This window comes from Cupressus sempervirens, chromosome 8, assembly GCF_028749045.1.
Source record: "Cupressus sempervirens isolate cs-2001-9-10 chromosome 8, ASM2874904v1, whole genome shotgun sequence".
In the NCBI taxonomy this organism is placed as follows: Eukaryota; Viridiplantae; Streptophyta; class Pinopsida; order Cupressales; family Cupressaceae; genus Cupressus; species Cupressus sempervirens.
Window position 1 is genome coordinate 473349476 of NC_143125.1, and position 20533 is coordinate 473370008.

Below are 20533 nucleotides of genomic sequence, written 5' to 3' on the forward strand. Positions count from 1 at the left end.
GAGATCCTAACAAGTTTTTTGGGCCATGGATTTATGTTGCCACTTGTTCCTTCGATGTTTTCTTCTTGTTGTTGCACTTTCAGTTTTCGAGCCCTAGTTTGAAAAACCATAAAAGGTGGAACATGGAGATGTTGTTGAAATGATTTTTTGGATTATTTGGTTGAAAATATTTTTTTTATAAATTGGTGTGAGTATTGACTAAATAATGAAAATCTAAGTCTATAGGAGATAGGTACTCACTATGATATTGACAAAGATTATTCAAAATTTTGGTCTAAGTATGTTTCTAGATTAAAGATAATGGATCCTCATAATGAAACTCACTAAGATGTAAGTTTTATTTTCAACACTAAAAGTTTTGTTTTGATGTTTTTCATTTTTTATATGGTAGACAAGAAGTATGTGATGTTCAAACTATTGTTTTCCTTATATGAAAGTTTTTGATGTTTATACAACTAGAAAAACAAGCTTAATGGATATCCACATGTGTTTTTGTTATTTTTAAAAAATGTCTCTAAGTGCTCTTTGTGGTGAATTCACATAACCAAATGTGTAGATAGAATGAACAAATGCACAATTATAAGGAATAAATGAGCACAAATGATGATTATAAATGCATAGATACAGAGTATAAAAGCACAAGTATAATATAAAGAATCACAGTTGTACTCACACAAGCATATATTTTCATAATAAAAGTGTAGATATATGTAACAGAAGTGCCAACATATGAGAAAAAGTGTGGTTATGTGAGTCATATGCACATATATAGAACAATTGTGCAATTTTAGTGAAAATTTAAAATTTTCCATAAAAGCTAAAGTTTTCACTTCGTTTTTGAGATTTTTCAATTTGTTCACTTTGTGATATTCTAATTTTTCACAAGAAAATAAACATACATGTAAAGTATCTAAATGAATCCCTAGTTATGTTTCTAAAATATAATGCATAAACATCTTATAATCCTAAATTTGGCTAGGACAATATATGATAAATTCCCACATGGACTAGGTCCAGACCTGCTAACTCAGTATGGATAAAATGGTAGCTCAGAGACACAAGTTCCCCCTTAAAGTGCATTCACTTCTCAGTTACACCAAGATACAAATTCTAAGGGTAGCAAAATCCAAAGGAACCACTATCTCACAAAAAATCAATGAGAGGCATGTGATGTCCTTAGGAACCCTTAATGCCAACAAATAGAAGCATTTTGAAAATCCATGATAAGGTATTTAGTAAAGACATCCATTTGGAAGGATATGCTTTCAAAAACTTATATCCATTAAGTAGACCCCTCAGCCTACAAAGGTTAGGCTCTATAGGCTTTAATGCACCATGTGATCACTAAGAGAGAATCACATCTTGACATAGCATCATCCACTCCATGTGTCTTTAGCCCCCATGTATTTTTGTTTATAGTGGATCAGAAGAGCTTTTCCTTATCTTGATACCACTTAGGTCATACCCTCTTATTGATGTTGATAAGGAAATGCTTGGGAGGTGGGCCCACTAAATATTAGTGTACATTTCTCTTATACCCAAGTTCCATGAATGACAAAGGGAGAGGATACATTTTGTACTATTCTTGGGAAACAAAGATGTGCCTATTAAGCAAAATACAATAGGCAAAAAAATTACTCTAAAGAAGACACACAGAATTGAGAAACATGTCATATTTTAAGCCCAAACAAAGGTTATATTTTTCATTTAACGACCCCTTTAAGCATCTACAAACAAGGATTATTAATTTTCTTCTTAGGAGTCTTCAATATACGTCTTGCAAAATAACCTATAGTAATACTAGAGAAAACAACAACTAGTTAATGTTAGGAATACAAATGAACTATGAAAAACTAAAAAACTACATGTCAAAATAAAAGCACAGAAACAAAGAACGCACAAACAATTACAAATAATACAAGTGCAACTAGATGACAGGCACAATAGTATCAAAAGGAAGTGCAGAAAGAGGAAATGAATGCGCAAAAAAATAAAAGCACAACAATTTAGTATGGAAGTAAACCATGCTGAATTATTGTATAGAAAGAATATAAATGCAAAAGTATGGGATGTCTGTGTATTTCTGAGGAATGAATATATAGATTTAGTGTAAACATTGATATGTTTAATTGAAGCACAACAATGAGTCTCAAATGTGCAAGGATAGTCAGAAGTGCACTTGTATTGAACAAAAGTGCAACTCTATGTGATGAATGCACCAAATAAACATTTAGTTGATCCTGCATATGTTAAAATAAAACTAAAAATAAAATTTTGGGGGCTAGGCTCCAAAAATGTATACAAAATCATGTTACAATGCAGAAAAGATAATTAAATAATTGAAACTAATTTAATTAAGCATGCCCAATGAAGAAATGCAAATGAAATAAAATAAAAACAAAACTTTTACCTCAAATTTATCAAATGCAATGTGCCTTCATTGTCCTTATAGCTTTGGCTTCTTGAGTTTGTGAGCTCTTATATTTGAACTAGTTTCCTTCTTCAAGATGCTTCAAGATGTTGGAGATTGAATGATTTCAATGCAGTACTACGAAATGATCCTAGAATTCTCTATGAACTAGATGAAATGTTGGATTCTAATGGATGCTCTAAGAACCTAATGATGCCATTAAGGAAATGCTTATGAAATTGACATGAAGTGCAATGAATTACTATGATAATTACTTGATAATCTCTCAAAGGATACTAGAATTCCTATTTCTTATGATAACGAATTACACATTATCTTGTGAGGGGATATGAGGGTTCCTTTTCTAGAGTTTGTGAAGACCCTAGCCTAGGCGAAAACATCTGACTCTCTAGAGAAAATGCAGTATAAGTGCAGGGATATGATTGACTTAGTTGAGGGAGTTGATAGAAATATGGACTTCGTTAGAATGTGAGAAGAAAATTAAGAAAGATGCTCCTCTCACATGGACATGGAGGTGTTTGAGAGGAGGAGTATGTCCACATGTCATATGTCTCACAAAGACTATTGAGAATACCCTTATTTCAAAAGGACCCTTAGGCAAGTGTACCATGATGCATCTTTGACCCTATGAGGTGGATTGACCAACTCCTAGAACATAGGAATGGTGGTTACGTCTTTGTCACCTAGAGATATGTGTCCCAAAGACCAAGTCAAATGAGGAAAAGTGTACCTGTGACTCGTATTTTGAGGACACATACCCCCTTTTGGCCCCATCGCATGGATGATGACACATAGAGTTAAATAATAGTTAATTAAAATTAATTATTTGTGAAAAGGTGAGGTGTCATGTGACATGGACTAAATAGATGGACTAGGAGACTTAGTCACTTAGATGAATGTGTAATTAAATAATTTAATAAATCACTTAATAAGGCTAATTAGCGGACTTAGAATGGTGCAAATAATCGAGGTGAATTAACTTAATAATTTGACTAATTTATTTATTTTATATCGGTAAATGACCGAAGCCTAGATTAATTATTATTATTTGTTGTAATTAATTATTTTTATGTGTTAAGTGAATTTGAACCCAAGACCTCCCACATGAGAGGCTCACAAGTTACCATTGTGTTTTAGGCTCTTGCCTATAAATTGAATAATTTATTAAAGATAATAGAAGAATAACATTGATTAATTGACATAAGTGAATGAACTTAATAAACTGAATAATTTATTTAAATTAATAGAAAAAAAATGTTATTTAAATATTTAATTAATTGACTTGGCAATTTTTAAGTGTATACACCTTCATCACCCAAAAATATATATTATGAATACACTTGAACTATTTAAATTTTATGAAACATATACAAAAAGCTAAACCATGTAATGTTTTACTATGTGCACATAATATAACATCATGTGAATGATACAATATAATCATATTATAGATTTACTAAGATAAAACAATAACATGAGCACAATATAACACACTCACACATTATATCTTGGATAAGCTTGAGCCATACAAAGGACACACTACAGTTCACTTGCATTGTATTTTCCAAATCTTGTGAATTTTTTTTTGTTTGATTTATTCGCAAAATGTATATATTACCATGTGATGTCCCTCTTGTGCATTCAACTCATGATGGATCTTTTTTTATTGGTAAATAGAATCAACAATATTGTAGCTCAAGTCTTCAAAAAAAATCCATAAAATAAATGGTTTCCAAAGTCATAGATTTGAGAGTTGAGAAAATGTAATTGGCATGAAAAACAAGTTCACGTGGATGAATTAAATATGATCAAACTAACAAAGAAGGCAATTTTTATTATGTTGAGGAAATCCATATATTATAGGTTTAAAGAAAACATCATTTAAATAAGCTAGAAATGCTATGATGTGCAGTAAAGAAATGTAAATCAAGTAGTCTTCTATTATGAAAAAATTGGGAGTTGGTTGGTCCTCCCTTAGGTTGTGGACCTAATAGTTAGAAATGTGCCTTTTGAAATAGGTAGCTACCCACTTGACAACATAAAGAACAAATCTTTCCTAAAGGATTAGCTAAAAATACTAAAGTGTAGTACCATCCATACATTATTGGCTCTCTCAAGAAAAAATACATAGAAAGTTCATCAGGTGGACATGAAAACTATATGTTTGAATGACAACCTCAAGCCAATGGTACATATACGTCTGCAACATGCCAATGGTTCCACCTGCCTAGCCATTTATTATTGTAGGCCCCCCTCAAAATATTAATTGGCAGATTCTTCATCCTAGCAGGGCCCCTACTATATATATTAAAAATTGCTATTTTTTTGAATGTTTTAGTCTATTTAGATGGGATATACATGGATCAATACACATAGATCTATGTTTACGTGGTTTATATTTCTCAATTAGAAGCATATAGTATTAATGGTTAAGAACATAAAATTATGTAATGTAATAAAATAATCGTGTGGTTTAAAACAAGCCCCATAAGTCTAGTAGGGAAAACATGCTAAGAACCCTTTGGAATTGAAATTTGAGAACTTTATATTTGAGGACTAAGTTTTTTGTCAAAAAGGATGACAAAAGTTGTATATCTAATTGTTGATGTGGATGATCTACTTGAAACTAGTAACAATAAGATATACATTATAATTGTGAAATGAGAATTTAAACAAAGATTTGAAATTACTAACTTGAGACATATTCATGATTATTTTGGTATTAAGGTAGTTAAAAACTCTAGTAAAAATTTTCTTCATCCATAAAAAGAATTAGTGAACTTTAATCAAGATTGACATATTCTATTACAAAGCACTCACTAATTTATTTTTTATGAATCGTAAACATCATATTGTTTGAAGATAAACAGCAATAACAACTTAATTAAAGTTCAAAAAAAGAAAATTATTGTTGGATTCATCTCTAAATTAGTGCAACAACATAGAGGAAATCATTTGATGATAGCAAAAATGGTTCTTTGATATCAAGAAATTGACTAGGCCAAGAGTAATTAATATTTTAAACGGATATAAATGGAGACGGGGGAGAAATGAATTGAGAAACGTCATGTACGAAACACAGAATAAATAATTCTTGTGAAGTAACATTTTGTCACAGAAAAGCTTCATTGTCAGAAGAATGATTTTGTACGGTGGAGCGTAGAGGTTGAGACATGGTGTGTTAGGAAGCTGCTTGAATCAATAAGTAGGTGTCAGAATAAAAAAAGAACAACAAAGTCAGGATGGCCGAGTGGTCTAAGGCGCCAGACTCAAGTTCTGGTCCTCTAACGAGGGCGTGGGTTCAAATCCCACTTCTGACAAATATTCTGTTATCTCCTGATATAGAAATTCCAGGATAAATAAAATAACACAATGCTCAAAATCAAACGAGGGCATTTGGTCTAGTGGTATGATTCTCGCTTAGGGTGCGAGAGGTCCCGAGTTCAATTCTCGGAATGCCCCACTGCTGTCAATACAAGTTGTTAAAACATTATGTTTCGAAAAATTAAATTCCAGTTTTCCCTTTCAGTACCTTCCGGGAGTGTGTCAAACAAATTAGTAGATGCTGTTTTCATTTGCCTACAAGCAAATGGTTGGCGTGCTTTAACGAAAATGTCTGTTCTCTTTATTAGAAGATGAGGAAGATAAATGAAACAGTCAAACACAACGCCGACCTTAGCTCAGTTGGTAGAGCGGAGGACTGTAGTGGGAAACAAAATCCCTAAGAAATCCTTAGGTCGCTGGTTCGATTCCGGCAGGTCGGATCTTTAAATCTTTTATAGCTGCCTTCGCTTGTTTCTCACTGTTGTATATTTTCCTATTTCTTTTCAATAACGTCGTTGAGAATCTGAATTCTGAATTCTATTTTGCTTGTTTGAAAAATCTGCGTATGTATTTGTAAAGGAAAATCAACTCGCAAATCCTAGAATAGATTATTAAAGGATATATTTGTGGAATTGGAATTTCGCTTGTTTGAAAAATCTGCGCATGTATTTGTAAAGGAAAATCAACTCGCAAATCCTAGAATAGATTATTAAAGGATATATTTGTGGAGGAGACCAATTCCATCAATATTTAATTAGTTTTTATTTATATGGATAAAAAAGTATATAGATGTTAATTAGCTTGGGGATGAATATAAAATAAAGGTGATTTTGAAAGTAAACAAGAAGTATAAAAATCAAGAAGTGAACATCCTAAATATACAAAATTTTATCTTCTTTATCACATTGAATCAACATGTTGTTACAAATTTATCCACTTCTCTAAGATGAAGATGGATCGATAATTTAAAAGATGAATCCCTGAGAAGGGGAAGAAAAATAGAACTTTAAGATATCAAACGATGAAAATATATGAAGAAATGGTTGTTAGACCTTGCCACTTCTCTAAGGTGAAGATGGATTGATAATTTAAAAGATGAATCCCTGAGAAGGGGAAGAAAAATAGAACTTTAAGATATCAAACGATGAAAATATATGAAGAAATGGTTGTTAGTCCTTGCCTTATCTATAAGGCAGGGAATTAATGTTCCTCGTGATGGTCAATAATTAAATTTTATAACCGAAGTCAGTATAAAGCTAAAGTTTAGAAATAAAATATTTTTAAATTAATTTCCAATCAACAAATTCTTCTTTTTCATTGGCTAGTAACATTTTCCTCTAGGGGTAAAATTGTTTTTTTAAGATCAAAAATTAGAAAAATGAAATTCTAGAATGTTCTTCAATCATTATCCATGGCCATCACCCTCCTCTGCGCCTCGAGAGGTTCAATCTCCCTTCACTCTCAATCACAAACAACATTCTCGGCATGGAGATGGAGACCTTCAACTACAAACTGCAATTACACCCTGATTTATGCCTCTGGATCAGGTATTTCTGGTTCCATGGCCTAGAAAAGTTCTTCATGACCACATTGCAAGAGTACATGAGCATAGTGTTTGACACAAACATGTCACCAAAAAAATGTTCTCACACAAACTTTTGCATGCAGCCTTCGTTTCACAGATGGGTATCAAGTCCTCCCATACCTCAACTTGTCAGAATCGCAGCACAAGAAGTCATCAATGGCCATGCCCAGTCTTCCCTATTATAATTCGTTAGAATAATTGAGAGGAGGGGGGGGGTTTACAATAGTGATGGTCTGCCCTGTGAAAAGCCTGCCCTGTTAAAGGCTACAACACATTGTTAAATGTGACCTTGTTAGAGGATTTCACCAAACTGTTAGGAATGGGCCTGGTTAAAGGACTTTGAAACATTCACTTGGAATGTCACCCTATTAAAGGATTTACAACATGGCTATTAAACCAACCTAAGTCCATAGGTTTTATCTTAACTGTTACAATTGCTAGAAAGTAACAACAATGGCTTTGATCTGATTCAACTTACAACATAACTTGTAGATTACAGGTCACACTTCAGTTCAATTCTTTTCTTGGCTTTTTAATCACTTCAGTTCTATTAGCTTGTCTTCCTCTCAAGCTTTGTTTCCTTGAGTCTTCTTTACTCATCAAACCAATGCAATCATATCTGTGGTCATCCAGCGAAACAGAATATTCTTTGTTCTCTTACTCCTTAGCACTTTTCTTCAGCAGCTCATGATTTCATGCTTTCTCACCACCACTCTTCTGCTTTGTGACCTTATGACTTCTTAAATAGAAATCTAAAATATCTTTCCTGCTCAATTCTCCCTCTCCAATTTTAGGGTTTCAATGGATTACGTAGGATACAATGTATCTACCCCATATTTCTTCTTCATCTAGAAACCTTGTCTAGCATCTAGTTGTATTCGCTAAAAACCTTTTTACATGGTGTTCTGTGCCATCAACTCATCACTCTTATCTTCTATCTGGTTTACAAACTTCTAGGTAACAACCTTGTTGGTTTAGATCTAGCGAATCTTCGATTTCAAAATAATGCAGCAACTCGGCATTATTGGTTTACTGATACTCAGCTTGTTTTGTGTTACTCGACACTTGTATCCTGTTCGGCATCTATATCTTTACTCGGCACCTGTTTCATGCTCGGCACTTGATGTTTACTCGGCACTTATTTTTTGCTTAGCACTTGACATTTACTTGGCACTTGTTTTCTGTTCGGCACTTGATATTTACTTGGCACTTGATGTTTACTCGGCACACTCTAAAAGTGAACTTGCTCGACTTCAACTAAGAATCTGTTTGACACTTGCTTGCTCGGCTCTCTCTCTCTCTCTCTCTCTCTCTCTCTCTCTCTCTCTCTCTCTAATGAACTTAGTTAGACTTTACAAATGACTTAGTTAAAACCTTACATCTTTGATATGTTTCAGTGTGCCCATTCTCTATGTCTTAGAGTATGTCATCAATACACTTTTTCATCAATGGCTTAGACGATCCTTGTATTTCATTACAACATCATAACTTCAACCTTTCTCTAGGTACTTTAGTTACATCTTATTGATTGCCTCATCTTTGTCAATCAACCAATTGATAGTATGAGTTTTAGTTTCTGGATCCGATTGTGTGTAGTTTTTTATCATCAACGTTTCAGATCATACTACATGATCCATCATCAGGATGCAAGAGAACATGAAGAACAAAAAATGATAAGATGCAGATCTAGCAGACCCTTAAAAAGGCACAAGAGAGAGGGGGGGGGGGAGCTAAGTTGAAGAGAGAGAAAACAAAGTACAAAGGGTGACAAGACACAAATCAACAGAATGAAAGCTACTCCTCCAAAAAAGAAAAACTAAAAAGTCAAAACAAATAAGATGAAAAGATATAAATAAATATCTTTATATATATATATATATATATATATATATATATATATATATATATATATATATATGCAAGCGCTAGCCCTAATAACCAAAAAAAAAAAAATGCATACATAAATAAAAGAGGACAAAAGATGACCTCAATAATAACGGAGAAACAAAAAAATTAAAATTAAAATTTAAAAAAAAAAAAAAAGGAAATACATACAAAATGAGAAAACTAGAATAAATATAAATGCGAGACATAATAGAATATAATGAAAAAATAAAAATAAAAAGGCGGGGGGGGGGGGGATAAACTCACTAATAATAGAAAATAATGAAAAATACAAAAATAATAAGGTAATAAATCTACAAGAGAAAAAGAATAATTAAAAATAAAATAAATAAATTTAAAAAAAAAAAAAAAAAGGCACAGGGAGAGACAAGGGAGAGAAGATAGGAGACCGAGATGAGCCCTACCAAACAAGACAAGAAAATAAAGTGCAGAGAGGTGACCTACAAAACAAAAAGAGAGAAAAAAGAGAAAAAGGGTGGGGGGGGGGGGGGGGGCGTGGGAAGGGGGATAGGAACCAAGAGATTAATAACATAGGAAAGGGAGCGAGGACCTCAACACGGGGTAAGAAGATGAGGGGAAGAAGGGACGAGGGTGGGGGGGGGGGGAAGGCCACGACACGAGGAAGAGGGGGGGGGGGGGGGGGGGGGAGGGGGAAGGAGAACCAAGGAGATAATGAAAAGGGGGGAAAAGAAACCAAAGAGAAGGAGAAAGGATAGAAAGAAGGTCAGGACACAAGATTGTTGTTGTGAAGGGAAGATAATAACAGATGCCAGGATGTGCTCAAGCTCCAACCCTCATCTCGATTGAGGTTAGAGGGGTGGTTATGGATTTCAATGGCCTCTTTGAGCTTGCGCTTGAAGAAATTGTCCTCTCTATACACAATTTGGGTGTCCTCTAAGCATATGTGATGCTTGGTCAAGGAAGAATGCTCAGCAAGTGCTAACTTAAGAATTCATTCATGTTTGATGTCAGCAACATGCTCTTTGATTCTAGTGTTGAAAGAGCGGCCAGTTTCTCCAAAGTAAGGGGTTCTGCAAGAGCATAAGACCTTGTAGACCCTAGCCTCAGTAAGGACGTCCCTATGGTCCTTAGCGGGAGGGATGCAGTGTCTTAGAGTGGATAAGGGCTTGAATGCCACTCTGATGCCCTTTTTTTTATGAAGTTTAGAGATCTTGTGGGAGATCCCCACAATATAGGGGATGGAGAAAAATGGGGAGGTCTCAGGGATAGAGGGAGAAATGTTGGGCGGCGAAAGATGAAGAGTTTTGGCCAAGTGGAAGGCTTTAGTGATTTGTCTGCTAGAATATCCATTCCACTTGAAAACTTGACGGAGATGTTGAAGTTCTTGGTCAAGGTTATCCTTGTCACAGATCCTATGCACTCTTAGGGCCAAGGTTTTAAGGATACCAAGCTTTTTCTTGGGGTGGTGGTGCGAGGAAGCATTAAGGTAAAGGTTAGTGTGGATAGCTATGCAAAACACTCATTGACCAAGTGACCCGCCAGGTTTTTTTGTGATTAAAACATCCAGGAAAGGTAAGCAGTTGTCGGATTCGATCTCCTTGGTGAAAGAAATGGAGGGGACTAAATTGTTGAGGTGTGCATGAAAGTCTTCCAACTTTTCTAGACCATGTGGCCAACATATGTTGGTGTCATCTACATACCGTTTCCACCACTTGGGCTTGAGGGGAAAAGAGTGTAATGCACTCTCCTCAAATGCTTCCAAGTAGATGTTTGCGATAACTGGGGAGAGTGGTGAACCCATTGCCACACCATCCACTTGTTCATAAATGACACCAAGGAAGGAGAAGAAAGTGGATTGTAAGCACAACTCAACCAGAGAGGCCACCTCACCATTCACCTTGCGCTTGACAATCTCTATGGATTCAGGGATGGGGACCTTGGTGAAGAGGGAAATGACGTCAAAGCTAACCAAGATGTCATTACTATCATATCTAGCATCCTTAATGAATTGGACAAAATGGTTGGAGTCTTTGACAAAGGAGTCAGAGTTGCCAATGTGCGTGGCAAGCAATTTGGCGAGATAGGTAGCTAACTTGTAGGTCGGGGAACCTATAGTATCTACTATAGGTCTCAATGGAATGTTAGCTTTGTGGATTTTAGGAACCCCATAAATTCGAGGGGTAAGCTCCTTGGAGGGAAAAAGACGGCTTTTAGTGGCATCATCAAAAGGGGAATTGTTGATAGCTTTTTTGACCTTCTTTATGATTTTGGTACAAGGGTTGTGGGGAACAACCCTATAGTTGCTGGTGTCTACCAGAAGGTCGAGCATCTTAGAAGTGTAGTTAGGTTTGTTCATAATCACTGTGGCATTTCCTTTATCAGCCTTGGAGATCACCAAATCATGGTTGTGAAGAAGTTTTTTGAATGCTATAATCTCCGCTTTGGGGATGTTACACTTAGGAGGCTTAGCCTTCTGGAGAGCCACAACACAATCCTGTCACACTTCTTCAGTATTGTTGGCAGGGAGAGTGTGAAGAGCAGCCTTAATGTCAGCAAGAAAGCTAACATGGGGGATGGCTTGCGGAGAAAGGGAAAAAATAAGGCCGCGCTTAAGAAGCTTAAAGGTGAGAGGGTCAATGGTGGCATTAGATAAGTTGACTACCAATTTCGCCTCCCAATCTTTAATAAAATTGACCTTGCTAGCACGAGGGGGACACGCCAAGGTTCTCCCATTAGGTGATGGAAGAGGGTGAAGACAAGGGGAATGAGAAATATAAGGCGAGGAAGAAGTTGAGCAAGAGGAGGGAGGTAGCTCGAGCCGCGAAGGAGAAGGAGGCATAAAGAGCAGGTTGGAACTCCCGATGGAGGTCATGCTATTGGTGGGAGGTGGTAGGTTAGGCATGTAAGCCGAGGGGTAGCCATCTGAGCTATTTGAACCACCATTAATGGGGGGTGGGACACCATGGTCAGAGACAAGACAGAGGGCAGTGCTGGAAGATGAACTAAATGTAGACTCATAATGAGAAAAGCCATCAACCAAGGAAGGAAGAGATCTCGTACCTGGCCGAGTGTGGTATCCATTGAGACTTGACCGATGTTGTTCCACCGAGGGGGGCAGGTCACCAGGGAGATCCAAACGCCAATGGACACTGTCCACTGAATCAAAGGAAACCGTGTGGAGGGTAGAAGCAGGTTGAGGAGCCTCGAAAACCGCATGGAGGGCAAGTGTAGGCAGAGAAGCACTTGTCATTCCTATTGATAGTATTTGGATCACTAAAGAAATTGTCATTCCTACAAGTAGCAAGTTTGACATCAATGATTGAGAACATTCTTTACCGGTTCCATTACTTTTTATGTATAATTTTTTGAGTTATTTCCAACAATCTCCCTCATGATCTTTTTCAATCATTTTCAACAATCTCCCTCTTTGGCATTGATGGCAAACCAAACTGATCATTTGATCAACTTGTTACCATCAAAATTACATATGTTTTTCTGCCACTTTTTGTATCTCCCTCTTTTGCTGTAGTTTTACTACTGATCATATATCTTTACTTTTCAGTTTCTCATAAGTCTCCCTCTTTCATATATATCTCCCTCATGAGTATCTTTCTCTTATTTTGTTTATTTTGATCAGTTTCTTCATATCTCCCTCTTTGACATAAATGCCAAAGATGTAGCATCTTTAACATGTTAAATATAGACTTTGCATCTCATATTTTCTCCCTCTGTCACCATGCTTGTGACTGATTTGGAGTTTTTGCTCCTACTGTCATCGTCTACATCATTCTTCTAATATTGCAATGATTTATTCATGTTGATGCAGGGTAGCTTTCTTGTTATTTTTATACTGCTTGAGTTAGGGGTATTACCCCCAACTTGCCTCTAAGATATTCATAGGCATCCTTGGGCAATGGTTTGGTGAAGATATCTACAGTTTGTTCCTTTGTGTGAATATACTCCATCTTCACTTGTTTGTCTTCTACCAATTCTCTGACATAGTGATACTTGATTGCAATATGCTTGGTTTTTGCATGCATTACTAAATTTTTGGATATATTTATAGCACTTGTGTTATCACAATACAATATCACAGGTTTGGTTACCTCTTCTTTCATTCCTTTCAATAAATGTGTGAGCCACACAATGTTTGTGCAATTGACTACTGCTGCCACACATTTTGATTCTGCAGTGGACTGAGACGTGTATGTTTGCTTCTTACTCGTCCAAGTAACTAATCTTTTTTCTAAAAATAGTGCTCCTCCACTTGTGCTTTTTTTTTCATCAATGTTACCTCCCCAATCTGCATCTATGTATGCATTGAGCTCAAAATTTTCATTCTTTTTATAATATAGACCAAAGTTATCAATTCCTTTGAGATACCTCATTATTCTTTTTACTACTATGAGATGATTTTCTTTGGGATTAGCAGAGAATCTAGCCACTATTCCAATTGCTAATGCTATGTCTGGTCTACTATGTACAAAATATTGTAGTTTTCCAATCATGGATTTGTACATTTTTTGATTAACTTCAGCTGATACATCATTTTTGAATAGCTTATTTCTTGTTGCCATTGGTGTGCTGACAGGTTTGGAATCTTCTAATCCAAATGTTTTAAGTATGTCTTTGATGTACTTTGATTGTGTCATAAATATAACATGTTTTAGTTGATGTACTTGCAATCCAACAAAGAATTTGATTTCTCCAAACATAGACATTTCAAATTCATGTTTCATTTTGTCAGCAAAACTTTTGCAAAGCACTTCCTTTCCTCCAAACACTATGTCATCTACAAAGATTTCAGATACAATAATGTCCTTACCTTCTTCTGATTTGATATACATGTTGCTATTGTCATCAGTTCTTTCAAATCCAATTTGCACTAGATACTTGTGAAGTCTCTCATACCATGCTCTAGGTGCTTGTTTCATAACATAGAGTGCTTTATGTAGTTTACAAACCATATCTTTGTTGTTTTCATCAACAAAACCATCTGGTTGTTCAATGTAGACTTCCTCTTCCAATATACCATTCAGAAAAGCAGACTTTACATCCATCTAATAGACTTTAAAACCTTTATATGTAGCATATGCAAGTAAAGTTCTTACTCCTTCCATTCTTGCAACAGGGGAAAATGTTTCCCCATAGTCTAATCCTTCTTCTTGAGCATAACCTTTACATACTAGTCTGGCTTTGTTTCTGGTAATTTCTCCATTCTCATCTAGCTTGTTTCTGAATACCCATTTGGTACCAATCACATTTTTGTCAACTGGTCTGGGAACTAAATTCCAAGTTTTGTTCTTCTTAATTTGATCAATTTCTTTTTCCATAGCTTTATTCTAGTCACCATCTTGTAATGCATCATACACTATCTTAGGTTCAATTTTTCTTAGTAGACATGATTCATTTCTTAATCTATTCCTTGTCATTGGTCTTGCATCTTTGTCACCAATTATCTGTTCAGTAGGGTGATGCCTCTTCACATATTTGGACAATCTTGGTTTTGTCCTTGTTTTCATATTTGATCTTTCAGATTCAGGATCACTATGCACTTCATTGTCAGGTAGCTCTACATCTCTATCATGTGTACTGACTTCAGAGTCAGAATGAGCATTTTCTTCATTCTGCAACTCGGCTTCTGAATGCAACTCAACTTTTGAATGCAACTCAACATTCACTAGTTGTGAGTTGGCTAAAACTGAAACTTGTTGTTGAATCTCAGTTTGATTGATGGTATCTTTTTCAATGGGCATTCCTTCATAAGAATACATGAAGGTTTTGTAGTCATCCATTTTCTTTGGTTTTTCAACTTGGACATCTACATGCTCATCAAAGTTTACATTTTCACTTTCCACAATTTTGTCAGTGTTAGTATTTAAACACTTGTATGCTTTACTTCTAGTGGAGTAACCAAGGAATATGCCTTCATCACTTTTTGCATCAAATTTTCCATTTCTAGCATCTTTAAGGATAAAACATTTGCAGCCAAATACTTTGAAATGCTTTACATTGGGTGAGTGACCATACCATAATTCAAAAGGTGTTGCATTTGTACCTTTCTTGACTTGTACTCGGTTCAGTGTATGAACTGCCACACTTACAACTTCTCTCCAATATTTTAGAGCAACAATCTTTTCCATCATTAATGTTCTGGCATAGTCAATCACAGATCTATTTCTTCTTTCAGCAATTCCATTTTGTGGGGGAGTTCTTGGGGATGATGTTTGTCTCTTGATTCCTTTGTCATTGCAGAATATCTCGAATTCATTTGATGTAAATTCACCACCCTTGTCTGATCTTAGGCATTTCAAAAATTTTCCTGTTTCCTTTTCAACTCTAGCCACATACCACTTAAACATTTGAAAAGCATCAGATTTTTTCTTTAAAAACATAACAGTCATCATCCTGGAATAATCATCAACAAACAACATTATATATTTGTCTCCTTTGTAGCTTTGTACTTCCATTGGACCACATAGGTCAGTATGGACTAACTCAATTACTTCTTTAGATGTATAGTTTTTACTTTTAAAACTTGACTTGGTCATCTTCCCTAGCTGACATTGTCTGCACATGATATTGTCAGGTTTCTTCAGTTTAGGTAAACCTTTTACTTTCTTCATTTTACTGATATTGACCAGATTATCAAAGTTGACATGACATAGCCTTCTATGCCATAACCACACATCATCAAATTTTGCAACGAGACAAGAGGTATTTTCCAGATCAAGATAAAATAGATTACTTCTTGTTTGATCTCCTTTTCCTATCAGTCTATCATCAATATCATAGATTTTTGCAATTTTATTTCCAAATTCTACTTTGTAACCTACATTGCCTAACTGTGAGACACTTAGCAAATTGTAGTTTAGTCCTTCAACATAGTATGCATTATCACATGAAATTTGTTCTGTAAGCTTAATGGTACCTTTTCCTTTGACTTGACATGGAGCATCATTACCAAATCTAACACAATTTCCATCATATTGAGTAAAGTAAAGAAACTTACTTTTGTCTCCTGTCATGTGATGTGAGCATCCGCTATCTATGATCTATTTATCATTATTATTCATGCATGTTACCAATGTCATTGGCTCTTCTTCATTAGATTGGTCCTTCATGGCCACATAAACAACTTCATCATCATTATAATCAGAATCCTCTTCAGCAATATAACACTTCTTGCCTTTGTCTCTCTTATCATCTTCTCTTCTATTTTTGTACTTGTTGCCTTCCTTGTATTCCTTTTTCTGTGTACACCTTGCAGCAATATGTCCTACTTCATTGCAATTAAAACAAATGATAGGCATCTTACCTTTGAATCTTCCTTTGCCTTTGTGAAATCTTCTAGCTAGTAGTGCTTCCAATTGTTCCACATCTTTCTCATCAATGCTATTATCACTGGATACATATTTCATCTTTCTTCTTTCTTTCTTTGATTTCACCTAATCAACATCTTTTAATGATAGCTTGGCTTTGAAAGAAGATTCAACATTCTCAATTCTGTAGTTATCAAAGTTAGATAACTCAATTGCAGTGAGTCTACCTACTATGCTTTCAAAACTTAGATTGTTTCTTGGCACACATCTTAGCTCTTGTATAGCTAATACTCTAATAGCATAGATAGGAAGCAAGGTTTTTAAAAACTTACTATTAACAATATCATCATCTAATTGACCATTCAAGCATCTTATTGCACTTACCACTTCCTTTATTCTAGCAGCATACTGAATAGCATTCTCACCTTCTTCCATTTTCATATCATCAAACTTTCCTCTAAGACTTTCTCTTTTTTCTCTTTGGACATTCTAATCTCCTCCATAAATATCAGACAGGGCTTTCCACATTTTGAATGCAGTGTCACATCCTTTTATATCATCAAATTCAGCATAATTGAGTGCAGAAGCAATTTCTAGCATTGTTTGATTGTGTTCCTGTTTGTTTTTTAAATCTTCTACAGTATGAGCACCAGTTGGATCAACATGTTTAGTATCAATTGAGTTTCGAGCATAATCTCCTATGGATCCAAGATGTGGCTTCATCAAGCTTTGCCAAGCAACAAAGTTGTCTTTGTTGAGCTTGGGAGCTTCTCTCTTAGGCATTTTGATCTTTTCTACTTCTAGTCTTTTAAACTAAATCAACAGCTGAGGCTCTAATACCAATTGTTATAATTCTTTAGAATAACTAAGAGGGGCGGGGGGGGGAGGGGGGGGGGGGGGGGGGGGGGGGTAGTGGTGAATCAGTTATTCAAGGTCCAAATGCCATAATAAAACTTTTTCTATTTTCTCTACAAATCCTTAATGGTGCATAACTCAACTTATCATGCATGCAATTTAAATATTGAAACAACTAAGAAAAGTAAACATGCATCACACCATAACACTAAGAATTTGATAACTCAAAAACCCTCCAAGAATAAGAAGGTAAAATTGGGGTGGGGATGATACCCACAAAATAACTACATAATTGATTTTAACCACTTCTGATGGTCTACCCTATGAAAAGCCTGCCCTGTTAAAGGCTACAACACATTGTTAAATGTGACCTTGTTAGAGGATTTCACCAAACTTTTAGGAATGGGCCTGGTTAAAGGACTTTGGAACATTCACTTGGAATGTCACCCTATTAAAGGATTTACAACATGGCTATTAAACCAACCTAAGTCCATAGGTTTTATCTTAACTGTTACAATTGCTAGAAAGTAACAACAATGGCTTTGATTTGATTCAACTTACAACATAACTTGCAGATTATAGATCACACTTTAGTTCAATCCTTTGCTTGGTTTTTTAATCACTTTAGTTCTGTTAGCTTGTCTTCCTCTCAAGCTTTGTTTCCTTGAGTCTTCTTTACTCATCAAACCAAAGCAATCATATCTGTGGTCATCTAGCAAAACAAAGTATTCTTTATTCTCTTACTCCTTAGCACTTTTCTTTAGCAGCTCATGATTTCATGCTTTCTCAACACCACTATTTTGCTTCGTGACCTTATGACTTCTTAAATAGAAATATGAAATATCTTTCCTGCTCAATTCTCCCTCTCCAATTTTAGGGTTTCAATGGATTAGGTAGGATACAATGTATCTACCCCATATTTCTTCTTCATCTAGAAACCTTGTCTAGCATCCAGTTGTATTCACTAAAAACCTTTTTACATGGTGTTCTATGCTACCGGCTCATCACTCTTATCTTCTATCTGGTTTACAAACTTCTAGGTAACAACCTTGTCGGCTCAGATCTAGCAAATCTTTGATTTCAAAATAATGCACCAACTCGGCATTATTGGTTTATCGATACTCAACTTGTTCTGTGTTACTTGGAACTTGTATCCTGCTCAGCATTTATATCTTTACTCGACACCTGTTTCATGCTCGACACTTGATGTTTACTCGGTACTTGTTTTCTGCTTGGCACTTGACATTTATTCGGCACTTTTTTTTTTGTTCGACACTTGATATTTACTCGGCACTTGATGTTTACTTGGTACACTCTAAAAGTGAACTTTCTCAGCTTCAACTAAGAATCTATTCGGCACTTACTTGCTTGCTCGACTCTCTCTCTCTAATGAACTTAGTTAGACTTTACGAATGACTTAGCTAAAACCTTACATCTTTGATATGTTTCAGTGTGCCCATTCTCTGTGTCTTAGAGTATGTCATCAATACACTTTTTCATCAATGGCTTAGCTGATCCTTGTATTTTATTACAACATCATAACTTCAACCTTTCTCTAGGTACTTTAGTTACATCTTATTGATTGCCTCCTCCTTGTCAATCAACCAATTGATAGTATTTGGATCACTAAAGCAATTGTCATTCCTGCAAGTAGCAAGTTTGACATCAATGACAAAACAATGATTGAGGACATTCTTTACCAGTTCCATTACTTTTTATGTATAATTTCTTCAGTTATTTCCAACAATCTCCCTCATGATTTTTTCAATCATTTCCAACATTCCCCTAACACAAAAAAAATGTGACATAAAATTGGAGGTAATTCCATACCAGAGTCCCAAAACCTGTGTCTTTTGACATTTCCCTTTATCGTGGTTTTATCTCAAATAAAACCCATATCTTGTGTAGAAAACACCATCGCCACGAGGGACACTCTTAGAGGAATGCAAACAAAAAAACAATCCCTAAATGAGATCTTTAAATTAGGGTTCTTTAAGCTGAAAGGCATAGAAAATTGGTGCGTTGCCTTCCCACAATCCCAATTCTTAGCTAGTCAACCAAGTAACCTCATTGAAGAAAAATTTGTTATCATGCTGACTGTGATAGAAAGTGGAAGCTTGGTGCAGAGATTGAGACTAGAATAAACTTTAGAACTAGCCCATCTTTGAAATTACAGAAAGTAAACTTGATATTAAATCTACTTTGGCAGTATTTGATACTAATGACTCAATTTTGAGCTTGGGTTCTATGGAATGACCTAGATCCTCTTAAAGAATAAGCTCACAGAGGTTTACATATGAGACTCCTAATGATGGGATTGCTTTCATGTCTCAAAAAAAGAGGGCATATCAGAACTTATTTGACAAACTCTGATTTCAGATTTAAGCAGTGAGTTAGAATCTATTGATAAAAACCATTATAAGGCTGAACAAGAAGAAGAAAAAGATTCCCCTAACCTACCCTTGCGATAAATAGATTTGAATATTACAGTTTGACATAAGCAACAGACTTCAGATTGGATGAAAAAATTCTTGGACTTGAAGGCCAAATTGGGGTAACTATGCCTAAGGTTTGCATCACTTACTGCATGTTGCATAAAAGAGTATTAATAGCTTATTAAAAGCTGAGAACTTCTTTTAATGGCAATAAGTAAGTCTAAAGGCCCAGACATCTAGTACAAAACATGATATCCTTTTCTACCTCACCAACTCAATGCTAATAATTGAATGCATGTAAGTTATGATGCCACATGGGACAAAACAACACACTTGGAACAAACATCAATGATGCAAGTTGGAGGTTTCAACAAGCTACAGATCAAGTGTGGAAAGCTGTCGAGTAAATCTTTATATTTTTTTCATTTTTTATTTATAGCTTTTAAATAATTATATAAAGGAACACATTATTAGGAATGGTTTGTTGTTATCTGTGACCATAATTAGTTGGATTGATAAATGATAAAAGTATGTACTTAGAAGGAGATTGTTGGCTAAGGCACCATTACTTGCCAAAAGAAAAGAAATATGTTCATTCAAGCATTGCTAGTATTAGTCGCCCATAAAGTATATGATATGAGAAAAAGAGGGCCACAGAAGAAGTCATGTAGGTTTATGAGAGCCTGAATTGATTCTAATTTGACATAAATGCGGA

At 35.3% G+C, this 20533-nt stretch overlaps 3 non-coding genes across 3 annotated transcripts; all 3 read left to right on the forward strand.

The window, feature by feature from the left end:
- Nucleotides 1-5667: 5667 nt before the first annotated feature.
- TRNAL-CAA (transfer RNA leucine (anticodon CAA)) lies at nt 5668-5751 on the forward strand. The gene has a single exon. It is a non-coding gene; the product is annotated as a tRNA-Leu (tRNA).
- A 70-nt stretch (nt 5752-5821) lies between these two features.
- Nucleotides 5822-5893, forward strand: TRNAP-AGG (transfer RNA proline (anticodon AGG)). Its single transcript has one exon. It is a non-coding gene; the product is annotated as a tRNA-Pro (tRNA).
- Nucleotides 5894-6100: 207 nt separating this feature from the next.
- Nucleotides 6101-6195, forward strand: TRNAY-GUA (transfer RNA tyrosine (anticodon GUA)). The gene is made up of 2 exons: nt 6101-6137; nt 6160-6195. It is a non-coding gene; the product is annotated as a tRNA-Tyr (tRNA).
- Nucleotides 6196-20533: the final 14338 nt, after the last annotated feature.